General features: G+C 43.8%; 2 long non-coding RNA genes across 9 annotated transcripts in view; one reads left to right on the plus strand and one right to left on the minus strand.

The window, feature by feature from the left end:
- The window catches only part of LOC109258798 (uncharacterized), a 35,322-nt gene extending 26,311 nt beyond the window's left edge, over nucleotides 1-9,011 (minus strand). Inside the window, exon 1 of the long non-coding RNA XR_008422601.1 lies at nucleotides 8,841-9,011. This is a non-coding gene — a long non-coding RNA (uncharacterized LOC109258798). The remainder of the gene's footprint in view (nucleotides 1-8,840) is intronic.
- The window catches only part of LOC109258784 (uncharacterized), a 76,595-nt gene extending 61,088 nt beyond the window's left edge, over nucleotides 1-15,507 (plus strand). For 2 of the 8 annotated variants that reach the window (XR_008422596.1, XR_002076413.2), the window contains 4 exons: nucleotides 2,341-2,482; nucleotides 9,007-9,118; nucleotides 13,561-13,715; nucleotides 14,393-15,502. This is a non-coding gene — a long non-coding RNA (uncharacterized LOC109258784). Of the gene's footprint in view, nucleotides 1-2,340; nucleotides 2,483-9,006; nucleotides 9,119-13,560; nucleotides 13,716-14,392 lie in introns of all 8 variants that reach the window. The other 6 variants (XR_002076417.2, XR_008422599.1, XR_008422598.1 and 3 more) reach the window with 6 other exon arrangements.
- The last annotated feature ends 6,132 nt before the right edge of the window (nucleotides 15,508-21,639 follow it).

Raw genomic sequence — 21,639 nt, forward strand, 5'->3', positions numbered from 1 at the left:
TTTCTCAAAATAAATAAATTTAAAAAAAAAGTATGCTTAAAGCATGATAATTGGCACATGGTAAATGCTTAATAAATGGTAAAAAAAATTACTATGGATGTGAGATGTCAATTTAATACATCTCCTCCTAAGTATTGCATTATGATATATGCCCTCTTCAGAGGAGAGAGAGAAAGAAAGAGAGATAGAGAGGGTGTGTGTGTGCCGTCTCTCCATTGAATTGTGAGTGGATATGCACCTGGCCTTCTTGAATTCGATGTATGTTAAGCACAGATATTGTGTGTAGACTCTCATTCAGGACATGCAGAGGATATAATCAAGGTGTCTCTCAAGTTTGTTTGGTTTTTTTTTTTCCTACTTAGAAGAAGAAAGGATTTGCTTTCCATTTACCAAACAGCAGGCCTGCATAATAAGAAAGGATTGATTTTCTCAGCATTCCATTAGCTCTGGGTCTTTAAAGAGAGCATAATGCACTCCAGTGGGGAGATGAATTGCATCATCCGGGAGCTGGAGAGAGACCTGGAGAGGAATCAGGCTGGAATCTTAGCATTCAAAGGGAATAATCTTACTCTCCTCCACATTCACCATATATGTTTTTTTTTTAATTCCCTAAAGTCTGGCAGTTTATACCCACATTTCCGATCCAGACACATGTTTCATAACCAGCTCAGCTGCCGACCCAGTTAAATAATAATGAGTGATTTTTATAAATCTAAACTTTCTCTCATAAGAATCCAGCAGAAGAGGCTGCAGGGTGGTGGTTGGGAGAGAAGTCATCAGTGGTGATGTTCAAACGTCTTTGATTGATGGTGCTAAACACTAGCTGTCTGCAAACCATCAAACCACTGGTGGGAGAAAAAGAATTCAGTGAATCCACTGGTTGTTTTGTCCACCTGCAATCCACACAAGTAAAAGATAGAAATTAAAAGAAGAAAATGTTGCTTTCTCAGAGAATTCAGTGATCTTTTTTTCCCCCGTTGAAGAAAGGTCGCCTACTGGAGGTTGTTATAGGAAATATAGAATAACCAGGGGCTGGGGCGCCTGGATGGCTCAGTTGGTTAAGCATCCAACTCTTGATTTCTGCTCAGGTCATGATCTCAGAGTCGTGAGATCAAGCCACAAATCGGGCTCTGTGCTGGGCATGGGGCCTGCTTGGGATTCTTTCTCTCTTTTCCTCTCTGCCCCTCCCCTCCCAAAATAAATAAATAAACATCTAAAAATATATATATTTACCTGGGTGACTCAGTCGTTTGAGTGTTCAACTTCCGCTCCGGTCATGCTGTTCCCGGGTTCGAGCCCCGTGTTGGACTCTGTGCTGTCAGCTCGGAGCCTGGAGCCTGTTTTGGATTCTGTGTCTCCCTCTCTCTCCGCCCCTCCCCTGCTCATGCTCTGTCTCTCTCTCTCTCAAAGATGAATGAACATTTAAAAAAAAAATTTTTTTTTAAAGATTCTCTCTCTCTCTCTCTCTCTCTCTCAAATAAAAAAATAATAATAAAAGAACATTGCCAATGGTAAGATGGCAAAGGTTTAACAACAGACTGGGGGGAGGGGTCCCTGATTTGTAGAAAGCGCTTGTGTCTGTGGTGGAAACACTCTCACCGTAGTCTGTTTCTGTTTCAAGCTACCAACATGATACCACCGAATGCGATGTTGGGAAGAAGAATCCAATACCACCGCATTTTATAGTGTTTCCACCATTCAGATACAATAGAAGTGGTAAACTCAAGAGCACAGAGAATAGTAAAATGTAGTGAAATAATTGGGAAGTGGAGATTTTATTACCTTTGCATTTAATGTATTTATTTGGGTATAAGTTTGCATAATGTAGTTTTTAATTATGGCTGTTTTTAATAGCCAGCTATCAGAATTCCAGAAAATATAACAGTGCATGTGAGCCAAGAGAAGAGGCTCCAACTGAACCCTGACTCTTGTGGCACTTGAAGACAACTCATTTTCCTTAGATGTTGGGGATAGGAGGCATATAAACCTCTCTCCAGTCCCGTCCCCATCCCTGACCATTTTCTCACTCATTCATCTTTTGTTTAGTCAATAACCATTTATTGAGCATACACAGGGCACCGGAAATAGTGAAATGACCAAGAGGAGAGCTCAAGATAGAGAATGGAGCTGACTACAGGAGAGAGTAATAACACACGTGACAGAGATAGAAATGGGCAAGCTGACAGTGAGGAAGGAAGGGTGGCCTCTTGGACTGAGATCCAGGGAGGGCTACCGGCCACTCAGCCTTCAGGTTGCCTCACTAAAAGTTTAACCTCCAAGATCTTTTTGATGCAGTAGATCTTTCCCCCTACAGATACACTGTCTTCCCTCATCTTCCAGGATATCACCCTCTTCTTACCTTGTTAGCTGCTCCTGCTCGGTCCCTTGCTGGCTGCTCTTTACCTCCACAACCTTCTGATGTTGCAGTGTCCCAGATCCCAGTCCTTGGACCTCTTCTCTTTCTTACCTCCCTCATCCAATGGTAAGTTTTCCAGCGTCATGGCTGTAGCTTACCCACCTGCAGTGCTGACCCTTCCTCTGAACTCCAGACTCATTTCTCCACTTGCCCATTTGACAACCCTACTGGACAGCTAGTAGATATCTCACTCTTAACATGCCGAACACCTGACCTTCTGTCCTTTGCAATTTCCTTCTCTTTTATCTTCCCATCCCAGGAAATGGCAACTCCATCCTTCTAGCTATTCAGGAGCTCAAATCTATAGGACATTCTTGCCTCCTCTTCTTCTCTAACACCTCAAATCCAATCTATCGGCAAAGATGATGGATTCTGTCTTCAAAATATCCAAACGGCAACCTTGTCCCACCACTTTCACGACCTTCACTGCGGACCAAACCATCACTATCTCTCACCTGAATGTTTCAATACCCTTCTAATGGGCCTCCCTGCTTCCACTTTGTTCACACCCCTTCCTCCCTTCACCTCTATCACTTCTCAACATAGAAGCCAGAGTGGTCCTGTTGAAAAGAAAAGTTTGATCATTTCATTACAGTGCCTGACATATGGCAAACTTTCTGCTATTGTTGCATTTAAATTCACAGACAATTTATTCTACTCAGTGATACCATGATTTCTAATACCTGATTTTGTTAGTTCTCAAAGATGAATAACTTGTGCTTAAACGGGATACCCAGGATTACACAGGCAACTGAGTAGGTCTTTAGTCTCAGAGATGCTGGCCTGCAGTACAAACAATGCCTTCAGAAGAGCAATTTTATTTTATTTTTTAAGTTTATTCATCCATTTTGAGAGAGAGAGAGAGAGATTGAACACACAGGAGGGGCAGAGAGAGAAGGAGAGAGAGAATCCCAAACAAGCTTCGCACTGTCAGCATAGAGCCTGATGTGGGGCTGGATTTCATGAACCACGTGGGGCTGAGCCTAAGTCAAGAGTTGACTGACCCACCCAGGCGCCCCTCCCTATGTTTAATTTTAAAAATTGAGATGCTATTTACTTACAGTGAGATTGACCACTTTTAGTGTGTACAGTTCTATGAGTTTTGACTAATGTATGCAATCAGGGAACCACCACCACAAATTGATTCATAGAGTTTACTTTTTCTTGAGTGAAATAGGGATTTCTGGGTATACCCGTGTTACTAAAAAGCCTATAGTCTAGAATATTTTTGAATAAATGCAGAATTCTTGCTCTCAAATCTCTGACAAACACTGATGAAAATGGTAAAATCTCTCTTCCTTTTGGAGGATCCTCTGTGTCTCAATCAATAAGAGGAGTGATTTGTAAATTAGCAAAGTCATTGTTTGGTCAAATGGTTCTATTTTCCCTTGTTTATATATATTTTTTAATTTTTTAAATGTTCATTTATTAAAATTTTTTTTTTACATTTATTTATTTTTGAGAGACAGAGAGAGACAGAGCGTGAGCAGGAAGGGGCAGAGAGAGAAGGAGACACAGAATCTGAAGCAGGCTCCAGGCTCCAAGCTGTTAGCACAGAGCGCGATGTGGGGCTTGAACTCACGAGTAGTGAGATCATGACCTGAGTGGAAGTCAGACGCTTAACCAACTGAGCCACCCAGGTGCCCCACCCTTGTATATATATTGCTTTGCATTTTTCCCACTGAGAGTGCAAAAGTCCACCCGTTGGAATACTATGATTGCCTTGTGGTGGGTGAGGTCTTGCACTGTGGGACAGAATCAGTGCAGTCTTAATGCAGGCCAAGGTGCTACGTGCTTGTTTGATTTTCATTTTTTCTTAAATAAGGTAGTTCTTTATGGATGCAGATAATGTACTGAATTAACAATAACAATGGGAAAGGACACAAACAATGATGTTCCACACCACGGCTTAAACAAAACCTGCCCTTTCTTAACTAATCTGGGTTTTTATTTGGACAGTTATTATTATTATTGTTTTTATTATGCAATGGTTCTCAACCTTGGCTGCATATAATAATCACAGAGGAGCTTTAAAAACAAATAAACAGGGGCACCTGGGTGGCTCAGTCGATTAATCATCTGACTTCAGCTCAGGTCATGATCTCATGGTTTGTGAGTTCAAGCCCCACGTCGGGCTCTGTGCTGACAGCTCGGAACCTGGAGCCTGCTTTGGATTCTGTGTCTCCCTCTCTCTCTGCTCCTCCCCCACTAATGCTCTGTCTGTCTGTCTGTCTCTGTCTCTCTCTCTCAAAAATGAATAAATGTTAAAAAATATTAAAAAAAAAACAAATAAATATGATGCAGGGCCCATCTCAGAACAAGTCTGAAATTAAAATCTGAGTGGCACCCGGGAATCAGAAACAGTTAAGGCTCCCTGGGGATATTCTATTATGCCACCTCGATTGAGAGCCAGAACCGCTACTCTAGCTGGGCACAAAACTTCCTGCGTGGTTTTGAAGGTCTTCCCTCCAAAGGTTGGCCAGAGCTGGGGGTAGCCTACTGGAGGGGAAGATTCCAGAGCAGAGGTTAAAGGACCTGTATTAGTTCCAGCTAGCAGAGAAAACTGGACCTCTTTGGGCATTTGTTTCAGGACCAGGAGAAGGCGAAGCGAGTGAGGTGCCTCGAGTGCAAAATTTAAGGAGACACTGGATCCTTACTGCACTTGACCCTGAGAATACATGCCTCTTTAAATTTTGCACCCCCAGTACCTTATTTGCCTTACTCTATTCCCTCATCCTCTGGGTTTCTCATCTGTAAACTGATGAGGCGGGCTTGACTACTATCTTTCCCAGTGCTAATATTTTATGTCCCAAACATAAACCTTAGGCCAAGCTAGAAGAAAATGGAAACTTGTGTAATAATCTGGTTTAGTTCAGTCAGTAGCCAAAGCGGAATAATTCAGACCAAAGGTACTCTCTTCTTCTGCAACAGGAGGGCAGATTTTCTTTGTTCTGGTCTTCAGGAAGGTTGTATGAACATTCCTCAGTGCATATTCCTTAATCCTATCAATGGTCCTCAGACCTCTGCTTCTAGCACTTGTCTTTGACTTTTAGCCCAGGCCATCTACAAATTGCTATGCGTTCGCTTGTGCAACCTAAAAAGTGTCAAAATATGTGTGTTAGTTGGGGAGGACTGAGTTAAGTGTATCCCTGGCTGTGCCCCCTAGGGGTAATATGTATTTTATTTTAAAACTGAAATAACTTGAAAGGAAGGCTTGGGGGGGGGGGGGCGGGGAGCATGCGAAGTTAGCTCCTCCTGACGAGTGAGAGACAATTGTTAAATTTTCAGGAATTGGGTGATACGGCCATCATTAAAAATTAACTTATAAGAACTTACAATTAAATAAATTCTATTTAAAAATGGAGGTAACAAATATTCAAAATTCATCATGTACTAATTATTTGACTACATTTTACTACTATCACATTCTTGAGGTTGCTGAGGTCTATTGTACAGGAATATTAAATAATGGAGTATTGCTGAGCACCTCTCCCCAGCTGCACTCGGTGATATCACGCGGTAGCTGGGTATCAGCTGCAATAGGCGTCTTTATACCATGGAAATTGGCAAGTTGTGCAAATCACGGCTTTGTCACTTGGAGATTCAGTTGTTATACATTTGCCAGCACGCCACTGGCTTGGGTTAACTAATGAGTTGAAAAGTATGGTCCTTGGGATGTCCTATTGCCCCTTAGAAAGCAGCTACATGTTAGTGGGGAGAGCTGGGCACTGACTAGTTCTGCTAATACTTTTGGGAATACCGTCTCTGTCCTGCAATTTCCCCCCATCTCTGAAGCAGGCAAAAGTACAATGCTTGCCCCTGTCATCCCATAAGATCACTGTGAAAAGAAAAACTTATTTTAACTGTCTAAAATAGTTCTGTGGTTTATGTTCTGTGGTTTCATGAATGGGCTCTAAAAAAGCGAATGCCTCATGCAAACACAAGACATCGTTGCAGAGGATCACACAGTCTCAAGAGAACAGTCAACGGATACGAAGGCATATTTCTGTATTGAATTTAGTGTTTGGTTGGATGTGAGGAGCGATAGAATAATGTTCCAATGCCCATCTTTGGAATCTGTGCCCTTTTGGGGGAACCTGATGCACTGGAGCAGTTTTTAAGATGGCACATTTCGGTTACGCTGGGACACTTGAGTGGCTAAATTAACTCATGGCTCAAACTGAGTGCTATTAATAACTCAGAATTTTATGTTAAGATTATTCACTTGTAGGCATCTTTTTTTCACAGAAAAATACGTGTGAACAAAACGTAAAAGGATTAATGTAGCATCATATCCCGTGATTTCAATGTGGGGCGAAGTGGTAAGTTGTCACTGTATTTCCTTTGCCAATACTCACACTTGATCTGCAGCTGTGAACTGAGTTCAGGCCAGAGATGGACAATGTCACCCTCACTCTTGCCCCACTGTGACCATTAGACACAATCTTGAGTTGTCTGAACCCAGCTCTGGACTATAGAGCCTTGGGGAAGTATAAGTTTATGGCAAGGAGTCTGAATCCATTTCAAACCTCAAAGCTTTTTTTTTGTCTTTTCTGTAAAATAATGACTATTTTTCAAATTCATCCAGATTCTGTTCCTATGAGCCAAACACAGTTTTATTTCAAGGCTTTACTGAATCCATAGAGTCTTTGGGTCATCAGGGCTTCCCTATGGTTAAATGGGTTGTCCCCTGGCCCCAAGTGCCTTGTATGAGGGGGCTCATACAAGGGTTGAAAACGAACCCCCATTCCTTTCCATGAGCCATTTGTCCTACTTTGGGGCTGAGTCATCCCCAGGTGGCACCATATTTTAATTGATCCATCTAGAAAGACTTCTTTTATCTCAATTTCATAAATGCATGTAAATACCAGCAGGGGCTCTCTGGGCATTATATATGTTCTCTGTCAATAGATAGATATTAATAAACAACTGTCCAAGTGTTTTGCCCTCAGAAAAAGAAATCTTTATGCCCCAAAAGGTTGGAAAATCCTGTGTGAGATCTTTAATCTGTTTACACCCACATTTCTAATTCTCCTCTCAGTTGTGTGTGTGTGTGTGTGTGTGTGTGTGTGTGTGTGTCAGTGTATATGTGTGTATGAACGCAGTTGAAAGTTCTCCCCTCAGAGACCAGATTAACTGGAATTTTTCAGTCTCCATTCTTCCCCAGACTCTGGTGAAGATTCTACCAATATCATGGCTGTCATGGACCCATCCACACTCTACCAGCTACCCTTTGCTGCACAAGATGCCCCAAAACTTATGTTAAAACAATAAACATTTATGATTTCTCATGATTCTGTGGGTCAGCTAGATCAGCTCAGTTGGGGCTGGATGACCTAGAATGACCTTACTTACATGTCTGGTGGTTGGCTCCATGACAGCTGGGGCATTGGGGAAACTTGACCATGTATCTTTTGTCATTCAGCAGGCTAGCTTGGGTTTATTCATTTAGCTGTGAGGTTCCCAAGAACACAGGAGAGTTAGCCCTGATGCACAAGCACTTTGACAGCCTCTGCTCGCACCCTGTTTGCTCAAGTCCCATCAGCAAAGCAAGTAGCAAGTTCAGCTCAGAGTCTGAGTAGGAGGACACGGCCAACTGGCATTGATAGAAATTGTAGCCATGTTTACAAATTACTGTGCTCACTGATTTTAAAGACATTAAGGAACAAAATTCTACTTCCAGTTCCTACCAGAAAAAAAGAACTGTTTCTTGCCTTGCCTAACATTATAGCTATGTAATTTTAAAGTTTCCAATAGCTACATTACAAGAAGCAAAAAGAAACAGATAAAATGAATTTCCATAATGTATTTTATTTAACCCAATATATCCGACATTATCATTTCAGCATATAATCAATATAAAGAATTACGAGATATTTTTCTTTTTACTTTTTCATACTCAATTTTCCAAATCTGGTGTACATTTCATACTAAGAGCACATCTGAATTTGGACAAGCTGCATTTCAAGTGCAATAGCTACACAGGGCTTATGTCTACCTCACTAGACAGCACAACTTTAGAACATGGGCTTCATTTCTTTATTTACATGAGAAAACTGAGGCTCAGGGAGGATAAGTAGTTTTCCCAAGGTCACGTGGCTGGCAAGTGGTTGACCCAGGATTCAACCCTAGGTTAGCTGGACACCAAAGGCTTTACTCTTTCTACTGTACCACATTGGCTGCTTCAACAGGCAGGATTTTGGGGGGGGGGGAGGAAGCACTGGATCACAGCCTTGCTTTTGAGATGTAAACCATTTCCCTTTTCCTTAGCCCATGGGGTCTAAATCTATCTCTGACTTCCAAGCCTTCCACAGTTTAGCCTTTAGTGGTTCATCCCCACTGTTCTCCATTCATGCCAGTCTCCCTTCCCACCCTGCACACATATAATATTAACCTGGACATAGTTTACTCCTGCACTACCTACCCTTCCGGTGTCAGTTCACCAACTCTTTGAAAGAAGATGGGCTCTTCTTTCTTTCCTGGTGGTGCTATATCTCCAGAAAGGTTGCGAAGGTCCCAGGAATATGAGGTATGTTAATGATTTCTCTTTATCTTCGCACAACGCATTTTGTATTGTTCTTTCTTGGTAGTGGGAGCTTAATAAGTCGGTGACCCATCTGAGCTGGCATCAGAGGAAGGATCAGGGTGCTCAAAAGAAGGGCCTTAGATGATGGCCTCCAAGGCACCCTCTTTCTGTGAAAGGTAAGGAAGGCAGCTGGCTGACCACGTGACTATACAGCAGGCACGGGGCAGCCTGGTACGTCAGAGGCCCTCAATAGATGTTTTGTTGGAAGAATGGATCGACTGTTCTTCTAAGTCAATTTGAGACCAAAAGCAGGGTTGGATTGACAGACTTCTCGCCACACCCACAAAACCGATAAACATAGTATTTTGCAAATATTATGTAAATGCTGAGTGTAAATTTGGTAGCAGAATAAAAATGGATATTAATGACTGACAATTAAAAACTGCTCAGTCTCTGATCTTTTCCAACACTCTATTTTTCTATCTGAACAGAGTATATTTTCCAACATCTTTTATGTTCCTCTGGTGAAAAAAACCCCAGCAATTAAAGAATATTTCACTTTTGATCGTTCCTTTCAAACATTTTCCTGTTCTGTTTGAAGAAAGCATATTTTTCACCTTTTTTTTCCCCCAACTCTGGTGAAACGTTGGAACAGTTTTGGTTCTTGAGTTGCTTTTTTTTTTTTCCCCACATAATTAAGCTGATTAGTATCCCATATGGAGTGGAAACAATTGGCTTCACGTATGCTGGTGGATGGTTACCCACAGAGCGGTCACTGTTTACATGCTTCCCATTTCCTTGTTAGATAAAGATCTGGCAGACTTGAACTCTGTGAACATTACAGCCTCTGGTTATCAGACATGCCTGTATCCTGTTTAGTGGTATGAGATGAGATAGGTATTCTATAATTTTGTACAGAAGGAACTTTGAAGATGCTTACCCAGCATCCATTTCCTTTTGCCTGTTTCTGGCGGCCCCCTGATTTGTTCAGGGAGTTTTGTTTGGGTCCATGCAGCCCTGAGGTTTAGGGAAGTTGACTCCACCTCCAGTTGCAGTGTGGGCTTGATTGGTCTGAATAATCTTCCCTCCTTGCTGCAGAAAAAGTCTAGGAATCCAGACCTTAGTTAGTGTGGGACATTCCTCAGGCCAAAGGGATTGGTTCAGGGGTGGGCATCTGACCAAATTCTCGCCAATGAGATGATGCAATGGAAGGTTTGGCAGGAGTTTCAGGGTAAGAGGTCTCACTTTTTTTTTTTTTTCCATTTTAGAACATAAATTAATTGAGCACTGTGTCATCATTAAAAGTACTATTTTCAAGAGATTTATAATGATGTGGAAAATGATTGTGACATAATATTAAATAAAAAGGATTCAAAATTGCTAAAACTCTAGAATCTTAACAATTGCAAAAGCTCGTTAGAAGAAAAATGCTAAAGGAGTGGTTTTCTGAGTGACTGAGTTATGATTTTCAATCTGTTTGTCTCTATTTTTCAAGTTTTTTACAGTGCACATGTGACATCTATTGTCTAGGGTAAAGAGTGTTTAAGAGGTCTCACTCTTAACAGCCGTGTTACTGAGCGGAGTGGTCCCTCTTCTTTGGACATTGTTATGGCCAGATTGCAAAGCCAGGAGATGCTACGGTCACCTTGCCGTCAGCCTGACTATGCTGCGAACCTACAAAAGAGGGAGGTACCAAACAGATGATAGAGAGGCAGTTTGGAGGCTGATGGAACCACACTTGATGGCTATTGTACATCTGGACTCTTTTAGTTGCATGAGTCAGTAAATCCCCTTTAAGGTATGAACCAGTTGAAATGGAGTTTCTGTTACTTTTAGCCAAAGGCATCACTACTGATATAGACAATTTTACCAAAGAAATGTGAATCAAAAAATGAGAAGTCAGCTTAACATAAATGTGTGGATGCATATAGGAAACACAATACAAAGCAGGCCTGGGTGGAGTATAGTGTCCCCCCTACCCCCACCCCCACTTCTATCTTCCAAATGAAGAAATGAGTTCATAGAGTTTCGACAAAGCTTTGAAGGGACAGAGCCAGAGTTCCTGCTAGGCTTATAAACCCTAGATATTAACAAAAAGCTGTACTTTGACAAATTCCTTCAGAGAAGCCCTATGGGCAACTTGATACCAGACCCTACCTTCACCTGATCTTAACAGCCAAGCCCAAACCCTCCTACTTTTTTGTTCATAAAATATTTGAACAGAAAACAGTTCGGAGTATATCCTGGTTTTCGACCCAAGGTTCTGCCTTGATAACCTTGCCGTTTTTCTTCGAGTGATTTGTTTTTTCTTTCTGAAAAAATGCTTAAGAAGATAAGTCCTTCACTTACCTAGACACGAGCATGGTACCCTGATAAAAATAGTGTAGTCAGATTCTGTCTGAACCTCACTTTCTACCCCCAAGCAATTTGTCAAGATATTTTCCTAAATATAGAGAGTTCTCCTGCCAAGAATTCTGCCTGGCAGTTGTCAGGCAATGAAATTGCAATCTCCTGATTACCAATGAATGAACGAATAAATGGTCCTTCCACCAAGAGATGACATCATACTGTATAGATTTACTTCTACTCTTTTTTTTTTTAAGTTTATTTATCTTGAGGGGTGGGAGGTGGAGAGAGAGAGAGAATCCCAAGCAGGGTTTGTACTAACAGTGCCCCGACTTGGGGCTCAATCCCACTAACTGTGAGATCATGACCTGAACTGACACCAAGAGTCATGCTTAATCGACTGAACACCACCCCACCCCCCCCCCCCGCCCACCCAGGTGCCCCTATCCTATTGCTACTCTTTTGAAGAATCTATTACAGTCCTGGTCTAGAGTGCCACTACCTTTATCTTTTAAAAGGGCTCTGAACTCTCTGAAGCTCAACACTAGGATGAAATATTTTTAAAACTTTCCCCAATATTTGACTATGGATATTATGTCATTATTTACCTTGCAACTATTATTTTGGCACATTGTAAAGCACCAGTAATATGGCCATTGCAGAGTTACACTTGTCTAGTTATTTAACTCTGAAGTTTCTTTTTAAAGGGAATGGTGTGGACAAATGGGTGCATAAAGCATATTTCAGGGATCAGTGAACTGACCAGTATGACTGGAGCAAAGAATAATGGGGAAGTGTTTTCAAATGTAATGTAGTATATCTTAAAACCCAAACTAAAAAGTTTTCTCCCATGGGTGTATGTTTCTAGATGTGGGAGGAATGAGGACTGCAGGCTTTAAGAAGGTGAGTGTGGTTGCAGAGTGCGTGACTCTGAGGCCGGGGCCTATTTCAGATGACGTGAAGGGGCCCATGTGCCACTGGAACAGCATGACGGCGGAAGTGGCAAAAAGAGTGGGAACGATGAACCAGAGTAGAAGATGTTAGGAAGACAGAGAATTGACTTCTCTTGGGGACCAACTGGGTAAGGAAGTCCAGACAGAGAGGACATCAAAAGTAATCCTAAATTTCAAAGCCTCCATAATGGGTGGATGAAATTACCACTGGAAATGTCAGGAAACGCAGAAAAGAGAGGCAGTATTAGGAGATAAGAAAAAGGAATCTGTTCCCCAAATGACTGAGTTTGGGATGGTAGTAGGACAAGAGGTAGTGCTGCCCATTAGGCAGTTGGAAAGATGTAACTAGAGCTGGTCAGGGCTGGAAATAAGATCTGGGAGCTGTTGCCTCCTCAATTCCTCTTTTCTTCTGAGTAGAATCCCACCTGTGTTTGGGTTGCAATGGCTCAGACAGGGAGGATAAATCATGACTGGCCAAGGTCCAAACATGATAACTTATTTCCCTTTGGTTGGTCAAGGGGTGAACATGTGATCCAATTGTGGCCAATGGCCAAGGGACTTCTGGAAGGATTTTCTTCCTGATAAAACAGACCTCCATGAGGAGAAGGCCGTTTGGCTTTCATTTCTTTCCTTCCTGCTTGTGACCCTGTCAGGAGAGAATGGGATTGTTGGAGAGATGTGGCTTGACGTGTTGAGAGATATGGCTGACACATATGTCACAGTGATGGTGACAAAGCGGAAAGAGAGTAAGAACCTTTGGTCAGTCACTGGTGTCCTTGTTGATCTGCTGAACCAAGTCTGGAATTGCCTACCTCCAGACTTCTTGTTACACACAAGTTTATTAAATGTCTTTGTTACTTATGTTACTGTTAGTTGGTATTTTATTACTTTCCCCTGAACATATCTTAACTAAAACAGATGTAATTACTAATGCCTGTGAGAACTGACATAATCTGAGAGGGAGGGAGTAAGAGAAAGACAGAACCTGGAGATATACCCATATTAGGAGATGGGAGCTTTTCACTAATCAAACCTTAAGATTTTTAATAAAAAAGGTACATAGGAAATTTGTTTTTAATTATGAAAACATACCACACACAAACATACACTCCTACAACCTCCTTCCTCCAACCACACATTCCAGAGAGCATATGTTCCAAATGAAAGGTCAAAAAGGAGATGGGTTTCAGTTTGGAGCTATAGGAGGGCAATTATTTCTCTAATGTGGTTTGCTTCCTGTTGCTAAAACTGAGTCCCTTCAAATGAGATTGTTTGCTAAGTGAGGCGTCTCCTTCCTCTTCCACCCTTGGATGAATTAGGGAGCAAGAGGAATTGGTCAAGGTTCCTCACTGTGATGGGCCGAGGAGCTCTGTGTATTCCCTGTGGATAGTGGCCTGCCACTGGAGAGGCCACAGGCTGGAGCAAGGAGCTGACTCATAGGGTAAGGAGAAAATGGCCTGGATCTTTCACAGAGGTAAGCAGTGTCCAATTGCACTGGGGGGAGGAGGGAGAGGTTATGACAAAGAAAGCCGTATCTATTCCACTGAGCAATTAATGCCATTATTTTTCTTCAAAAAGCATTTTCTCTTAAGCCATCGAGGATAATTTAGCCTCCATCTTGACAGAATGTACTAATGACTGCTAATGGATACATTCTTTTAATAAATGAAGAGGCACAAGAAAATTGCCTGATATTAAACAGAGTCCCACATGTCTTATCGGAGTCTATAATGGCCCTATCAAGTGACCTAAATGAAAGAAATGTGACTCTTCAGGGGTTAAAGGAGTCTATTTTTTCTTAGTGCAATATAAATTCGCTGCTGGGAGAACAGTAATTCATTGGTCTATCCTAAGAAATGTTTAAAAGGGGGGCCATATCTCAAGTTAAATGATGCATTTCCTATTGGTAGCGAAGAAAATATGAAATAGAACCTCTGTGCAGTGTGGATGTATATAAATAGCCTCTTATCTGGCAATAGAGCCCAAAACTCTTTTGGGTCTTTGATCCTTGGAATTTTTAGCCCAGAAGTTGAAGAGCCTGGTAATTTGTTATTAATTTTGTCCAATTTTTTTCAATACCTTCCAGGGTGCTTTTTGTTGGTTGGTATGATTTGGTAATTTTAAACTCTATTCTTGGAAATGTTTCTCCAGATTCAAGTAATTCCTCGTACTCTACCTTCAGTGGGACACTTCTAAAAATGAATAAAGAATTCCAACAAATCAATAAGAAAAAGACAAACAACCCAAAAGAAAAATGGATAAAAGAAATGAACCAGAAAATCAAAGAAGAAGAAATGGCCAATAATGATACGAAAAGATGAATGATCTGTATTATAGTCTTTTGCAACTTGCTGTTTTCAATACAACACTATGACTCTAAGCTTTTCATCCACCCATGGTATTGTGTGTGGCAATATTCATTTTCACTAGTGTGACAGTATTTCATTGGGTGAGTATTCCACAATTCTATTCTCCCCAAAATACATGTAGCATGAATCTATATTTATAATGCTAAAAAACAGCTACAAATCATATATTATATTGCAAAACAATACTTGATAGAACTATTTTTTTTAAAACCAAGTAATGATAAAGACAAATTTCAAGATAATGTTTCCTTGGGGAAGGGGGAGATTGACATTGGGGATGGGATGAGAGAATGTATCTGTTATCTATTGCTGCATAAGGAACCACACTGAAGCTTAGTGGCTTAAAACAAAAATCAATTATTTCTCATGATTCTCTGGGTCAAGACTTCCCACAGGGTTCTTCCACACAGAACCATCTGGCCCTCTCGTGCAACTGCATTCAGCGGGACTGGGCTGGATGGTCAAGATGGCCCCACCCTCAAGGCTGCTATGCCTTGGACCTTTTCTACTTGATTTCTCTCACCATGTGGTGTCTCATCCTCCAGGGCCTCTTTTTCCATGTGGCCTTTCCCTCCAGCAGGGTAGACTGGATGTTCTTTACAAGGAGAAAACACCCACAGAGTACTTGTGTAATTAAAACTTAATTACAATTAAAATATATTACCTAATGAAAGAGTGCTCTGTGGCCAGATCATTTTTGGAAATGCTGCATACAGCATCCCCTGTTAGAGCTTCATAATGCAAAAAATAAAAAAATAAAAATAAATAAAGCTTGCTAAAGGCTTTGAGAAGTCTCACAAGGAGCAAAGAAGAAAAGACCTGCTTTGGTGAAAGGAGCTGGTAAGAGAAGGCAGAAGCGCTCCACCTTCTCTGTCCTCAGGGATATAGGAATGGAGTACTGATGTAGAGAAAGCTCGAAGGCTGGGGCTCATCATCTGAACTCTGCTACTCCTCCTTCAAAGCGCAGTGTAACTGAGGGAGGCTCTGACAGCCTCACACGTGAGGCCGGAAGTGGCCTGGAGGCCAGAGAGTCAACAGTGCTGCTCCTGCAATTAGGTCACCTAGGTCCCAGTCCCTCCCCGCTGCCCTGCCCTGCTCTTGAATTAGCTCACTTTCCTGACTCCTATCTCTAGTTTGCTTTAACCCCTCTGACCTGCTTTTAATGTTTATTTATTTTTGAGAGAGAGAGAGAGAGGGAGACACAGAATCCGAAGCAGGCTCCAGGCTCCGAGGGGTCAGCAAAGAGCCTAAGGCAGGGCTCGAACTCACGAACTGTGAGATCATGACCTGAGCCGAAGCCGGATGTTCACCGACTGAGCCACCCAAGCATTCCACCTCTGACCTGCTTTGATCAGTTATCCTCTTTGTATTTGTGGATCTTCAGTTTGTCTCTTCAGCCCGGTGGCCTTAAGCTTGTAGGACTTGCTTCTCTCTCTTCCTTTCCTTTTATTTAATGTGAAAGTTAATCCATGACAATTTTAACAAACTCAAATAATACCCCCAAGACAAAAGCCTCCCCTTGTCTGTTCCCGTCCCACTATTCCACTGTCAACTAAGTTTCCTTCCAGAGGAGTCTCTGTTTATGTAAACACACATATGCGTCCATGTGTGTGTATTTGAACAAAAGGGTATGAATATGTTGATATACTTCCATGATCTCCCTTTCCACTTATTGTTATAATGTGTACATATAGTCTTTGCAAGTTGGTGCATAAAGACTGATATAATAGCTGCCGTACTCCAAAGTGCATAGGTTCCTTTACTGATTTAGCCGTTTCCCTCTTTAATTTTTTTTTTTAATGTTTATTTATTTTTGAGACAGAGAGAGACAGAGCATGAACGGGGGAGGGTCAGAGAGAGGGAGACACAGAATCTGAAACAGGCTCCAGGCTCTGAGCTGTCAGCACAGAGCCCCACGCGGGGCTCGAACTCACGAACCGTGAGATCATGACCTGAGCCAAAGTCGGCCGCTTAACCGACTGAGCCACCCAGGTGCCCCATGACTGATATAATAGCTGCCGTACTCCAAAGTGCATAGGTTCCTTTACTGATTTAGCCGTTTCCCTCTTGATCAACATTTATGTTGCTCCTTTTTTTCTGCCATTGTAACCAGTGTGGCAGTGATCACCCTTGTATGTGAATTTTTGCACATTCAAGCAAACGTATGAGGAACTCCAGAAAAGGCAGTGCTGGCTGGATCTTAGGGCATGCCTGGCCTTCCTTGTCTCATTGCCCTTTTGACCCTGATGTCCTAGAGACCTCTGCTGTCACCCACCTGTGTGCCTGGACCACTCTACAGCTCACCCATTCCAGGACCTGTCTTCTCTGCCCTTCCTTGGGGAGCTAATCCCTTATCACCTGCTCTCTGGAGCTCTGCCCTGGCTGCCTAAGTTGATCTCATCGGTTGACAACTATGCCTCGGTTACTGACTTGCCACGTTGTGTTACCATGATTTTTCTACTTGTCTAATTTCCCCACTAGACCAGAAATTTCCAAACGCATCATCAGTGTCTGACACAGGGCTTGGCACTCACTAAACGAACGCATGAATTCATTAGTCAATTTAACTGAGCTCACACTGTGTGGCAAACAGCTATGAACAAATCCAAACTCCCTGTTCTTGAGTGGAGACATGATAAAGAAATAATTGTAAATAATTGGTCAGCTGACGATAAGTGCTGTAAAGAAAGGTAAGGAAGAGTCTGGCGCTAGAGAAGGCTTTGATTCATGGGTGGATGACATTTGGGCAGAGACCTAAATGAGGTGAAGGACTGAGGCTGCTGATTGTCTGTGAAGAACATTCTAGCAGTGGATGTATGAGTCACCGAATGGAGGCCAGGTAGGGGATTCCTCACTCCCTGGTATGACAGGAGGATACCCCGAAGGCCGAAAGGATCAAAACAAAGTTAACTCAATTATGGAACCTAACATGAATGTCCCAGCTTGGGTTCCCAGGAAGGAGCCTCTGAGATGATTAGTATGTAGGAGGTTTATGAGGGAGAAAGGAAGGAGCCTGGGGGGAAAGAAAGCAAGACTGGACAGAGGGAAAAGCTGAGCTATGATGCTTTTCTCAGAGACAGTGTTCATCAACTCTTGGGAGTTCTGAAGCCAGACGGCCCTTCAGAGTGGTTCCTAATTGGGCTGGACCTTTTTGCCTCGCCTCAGTCATTAGGTATCGGCCGCCACAGGAAGGGGTACAACCTTGGGCACAGTGGTGCTTTTAGCCATCACTGTCCCCAAAGAGGGTCACAACCGAAGGACTGTCTCCCAGCAGCACTCCCAGCAGCTGAGGGGGTGAGTCCTTGGTTTCTGCAGGCCGTGCTGGGTGGGGCAGCACAGTGCTCATCACAGGGGAGACAGGTGGGCTTTGGAAAGAAGAAAAGTTGGGGCGCCTGGGTGGCTCAGTCGGCTGAGCGTCCGACTTTGGCTCAGGTCATGATCTCGCGGTCTGTGAGTTCAAGCCCTGCGTTGGGCGCTGTGCTGACAGCTCAGAGCCTGGAGCCTGCTTTGGATTCTGTGTCTCCCTCTCCCTCTGCCTCTCCCCTGCTCATGCTCTGTCTCTCTCTCTCTCTGTCAAAAATAAACATTTAAAAAAATTAAAAAAAAAAGATTCTCTCTCCTCTCTGCCCCAACCCCCTCCCCCCCACTCTCTATAAAAAAAATAAACCAAAAAAAGAAGAAAAGTTGATTTCCTGGGCCTGTTTGCTTGCAGGGTCCTTTCCCTTCCTCAGCTCTGCTCAAGGGTGTTGACACCAGCAGGCTGCATTTCTCAAGCGTCCTTTGGAGCTTCTCAAGCTCCCTGTTAGCTGTTTCTGGCCAGGCCAGTAGGAGCTATGGATCAGACATTATAAGGAAGAGGAAGGGGGAGGGCAGGTGTTTCTCTTCTCCCTTTCTGCCCTGGGCAGGTTCTCCATTGGCAGCCTTGTCTCCCGGCTCTACCTCTCCTGTTCAGGCCCAGTGTGTTTCCTGCCTCCGCCAGGGAACCTGAGCCCCTGGGCTCCAGTGAAAGTGCGGTGGCAAACACAAAATGCTCAAATCTCCTTCAAGGAAGGACTTGCTGCCCAACGGCAGGGCACGCAGCCAGCCTCCAGCTGTCAGCTACCGCAGGGTCAGCCTTGCTGGAGGTCGTGCCTTTCCAAACCACCCACATCTGGTGACCGAGGGAGTGCGGTATTAAATGCCTCACCGTGTTGGCTTGATGCGGGATGCTCTGGTGAGCAACCCTCCAGACTTGGCTGAGGTTTAGTTCAGGCTGCACCCCACTGCACCTTCTTCCCCTGACATCCTGCTGCTGCTTCTCCCCCTTTCCAGGGGTTGACCCTTAGTAAGTGTCTTACACCCCAAACTATGCTTAAGTCTGCTTTTGGAGAACCCAGCCTCCAATACCACTTCTTTCCCTCCGTCCTTCCTGCCTTGAAGCCTACTGGCTTCCTGTGGTGCTAATCTCTGGGTGGCTGTTTGGACACTTAGATTTTTCCACTGACTGTGTAACCAATTCACTGCGTTACACCCCGATCTGCTTAGATACAAACTGAATTCAGTTTTTCTGGTTAGACTCTGCTTGTTATACTGAGTTTCGCATGCAAATTTAAGTTTATACTCTGGCCTCCTTTTTTAAGCAATTGTGTTTCAAAGGGCCCCCTAACTTAAACACAAATATTTAAAAATACAGTCCTTTCCTTGGCCTCGCGGCCATTTGTCAGTCGGAGACTTGTGACATTGGACCCTTTGAAAGAAACGACAGAGCCAACCGTGGAGGTGTAGCATAAGCAGATGAAACCAGCCAGCAGCAGGTGGACCATAACCCCACACGGTACCCAGACCTGGTGGCCCAGTGCTGCTCCTCCCAGCCACCTGTTCTCAGCTGTCACCTGTGGCTCCAGCTGTGTTTGGACATACAGATCTCCCTCAGCTTGTGAGGGGATTGTGTCCTCATAACCCATCATAAGTTGAAAATACTGTAAATTGAAAATGTAGGGGTGCCTGGGTGGCTCAGTCAGTTAAGCCTCTGACTCTTGATCTCGGCTCAGGTCATGATCTCACAGTTGATGAGTTGGAGCCCCACATCCGGCTCTGCACTGACAGTGGGAGCCTGCTTGGGATTCTGTCTCTCCTTCTCTCTGCCCCTCCCCTACTTGTGTGCATGTGAGTGCACCACCCCCCTCTCTCAAAGTAAATAAAACTTAAAAAAAAAAGAAAATGCATCTCATATACCTAACCTCATAGCTTAGCCTAGCCTAATTTGAACATGCTCCGAATGCTTAATTAGCCTATAGTCGGGCAAAATCATCTAACACAAAGCCCATTTGATAATAAAGTGTTGAGTAACCCATGTAATTTATTGAACACTGTACAGAGAGTGAAAAACAGAATGGTTGAAGTAGAGCGAATGTTTACCCTTGTGATCACATGACTGCCTGAGCCCAGACTCATGAGAGAGGATCAGAGACTCCATAGCACTAGCCCAGAGAAGACCAAAATTCGAAGTGCTGTTTCTATGGTGGTTTTGCACCACCGTGAAGTCGAAAAATCCAAGTCGATCCATCCTAAGTCAGGGATCATCTGTATGGCACCAACAATCCCTGAGCTGGGTGGACTCTGGCTTCTTTATACTAACGTCTCTCCTCCTCTGCGACTGTCACCGTGTCTGGCTCTGAGGTCGGCTGGTGTCTGTGGTCCCCACTTCCTGGCTCTCTCCGAAAGGCCAGGCTGGAACGAGTGTGAGGCCAGCAGGAGCCTAGGGCACACAACTTCCAGAAGAGTCCCTGGTGGGGTTGTGCCCCTGCAGGGTGGGCAGCTTTCTTTGAAGCGGTAAGATGGGAAGCTGGGGCCGAGCCTGGTCAGAGGCCAGGAGTAGGGGTGGGGGAGCCCCTGTAACAGCTGGAGTATAATTGGGACACAGAAATTGCATCGGTTTGTTTCTATAAGAGAGGATTCGATAGACAAGGTTGTGAATAAGGTAACTGGAAAAGCAAGAACCCCTAACGTATCGTGGAGGTGGCAACTGTGGGAAGCAGCCACCGCTCCTCAGGCTGGGGTACTCGAGGAAGAGATTGACATTATGAAAACTTAGGAACTCAGAGGACGTCCTGGGGGCTGGGACCCCACCCTCCGAGAAGTGAGTGCGACGCAGCGCCTGCTAGCGTCTCACAGGGCCCTGTGAGTTGGCTGTACAGTTTTGAAGACATTCAGCTGCTGCCACAGGACCTGCTACAGCTGCTACAGCCATGCTTGTAGGAACAGGAAGTAGAGGGGAAGCAGCATTGAGAGAACAAGTCCTTCAGCCTGGCAAGCTCCCTCTAACCCCCCCTATTGGCAGAACCTGGCAAGGAGCTGCTGACAAAGCAGGAATTCGGCTTGCGGGGCTCCAGGCCCATGGCGCCAAGCGGAGTCCAGAATGGTAGGTTTGAAGTCAAGAGACAAGAGCTTTGACTAACTAGCCCACCTCCCCGAAGAGTTAATTAATATCCAAGGAGTTGCAGAAAGAAGTAGCCTGTGACCTGGTCAGCACAGACTGACCCAAGAACACAAATCAAAGGGAGAAGAAAGATAGCAATTTGGGGCCCAGCCAGTGACTGGAGATTCAGTTTGCAAACAGGAAACAGCAGGTCTGAGTTATAACACCAAGACTTGAAGATTGTTCAGTGACAGGTGGTAGCACTGCTAGAGCTACAAGAACTTGGCAATGCTGATGCAGTAAACCACCAGTTTCCATGTCTTTCTTTTTGCCCCGTCCCTACCCACTACACACACATGCACACACACACACCCCCCACATGGTGTAGATGCCTCATTTGTTGCTGTGTCTGCATCATAGAATACAATACAATCAGCCACCTCTCTCAATGACATACCTCCCTACCACATAAGTACAGTCTTTTTTTCCCCCTAAAGTTCTAGGCCCAGCGTGAGGCTTGAACTCATGACCCCAAGATCAAGAGCTGCATACTTTTCCAACTGAGCCACCCAAGAAACCCTGTAAGTCCTGTCTTGAATAAGTGACTGTAGTAGTTACCTGTGGCTACCTAA

This window comes from Panthera pardus, unplaced genomic scaffold, assembly GCF_024362965.1.
Source record: "Panthera pardus isolate Hobbes unplaced genomic scaffold, ASM2436296v1 HiC_scaffold_16, whole genome shotgun sequence".
Lineage (NCBI taxonomy): Eukaryota > Metazoa > Chordata > Mammalia > Carnivora > Felidae > Panthera > Panthera pardus.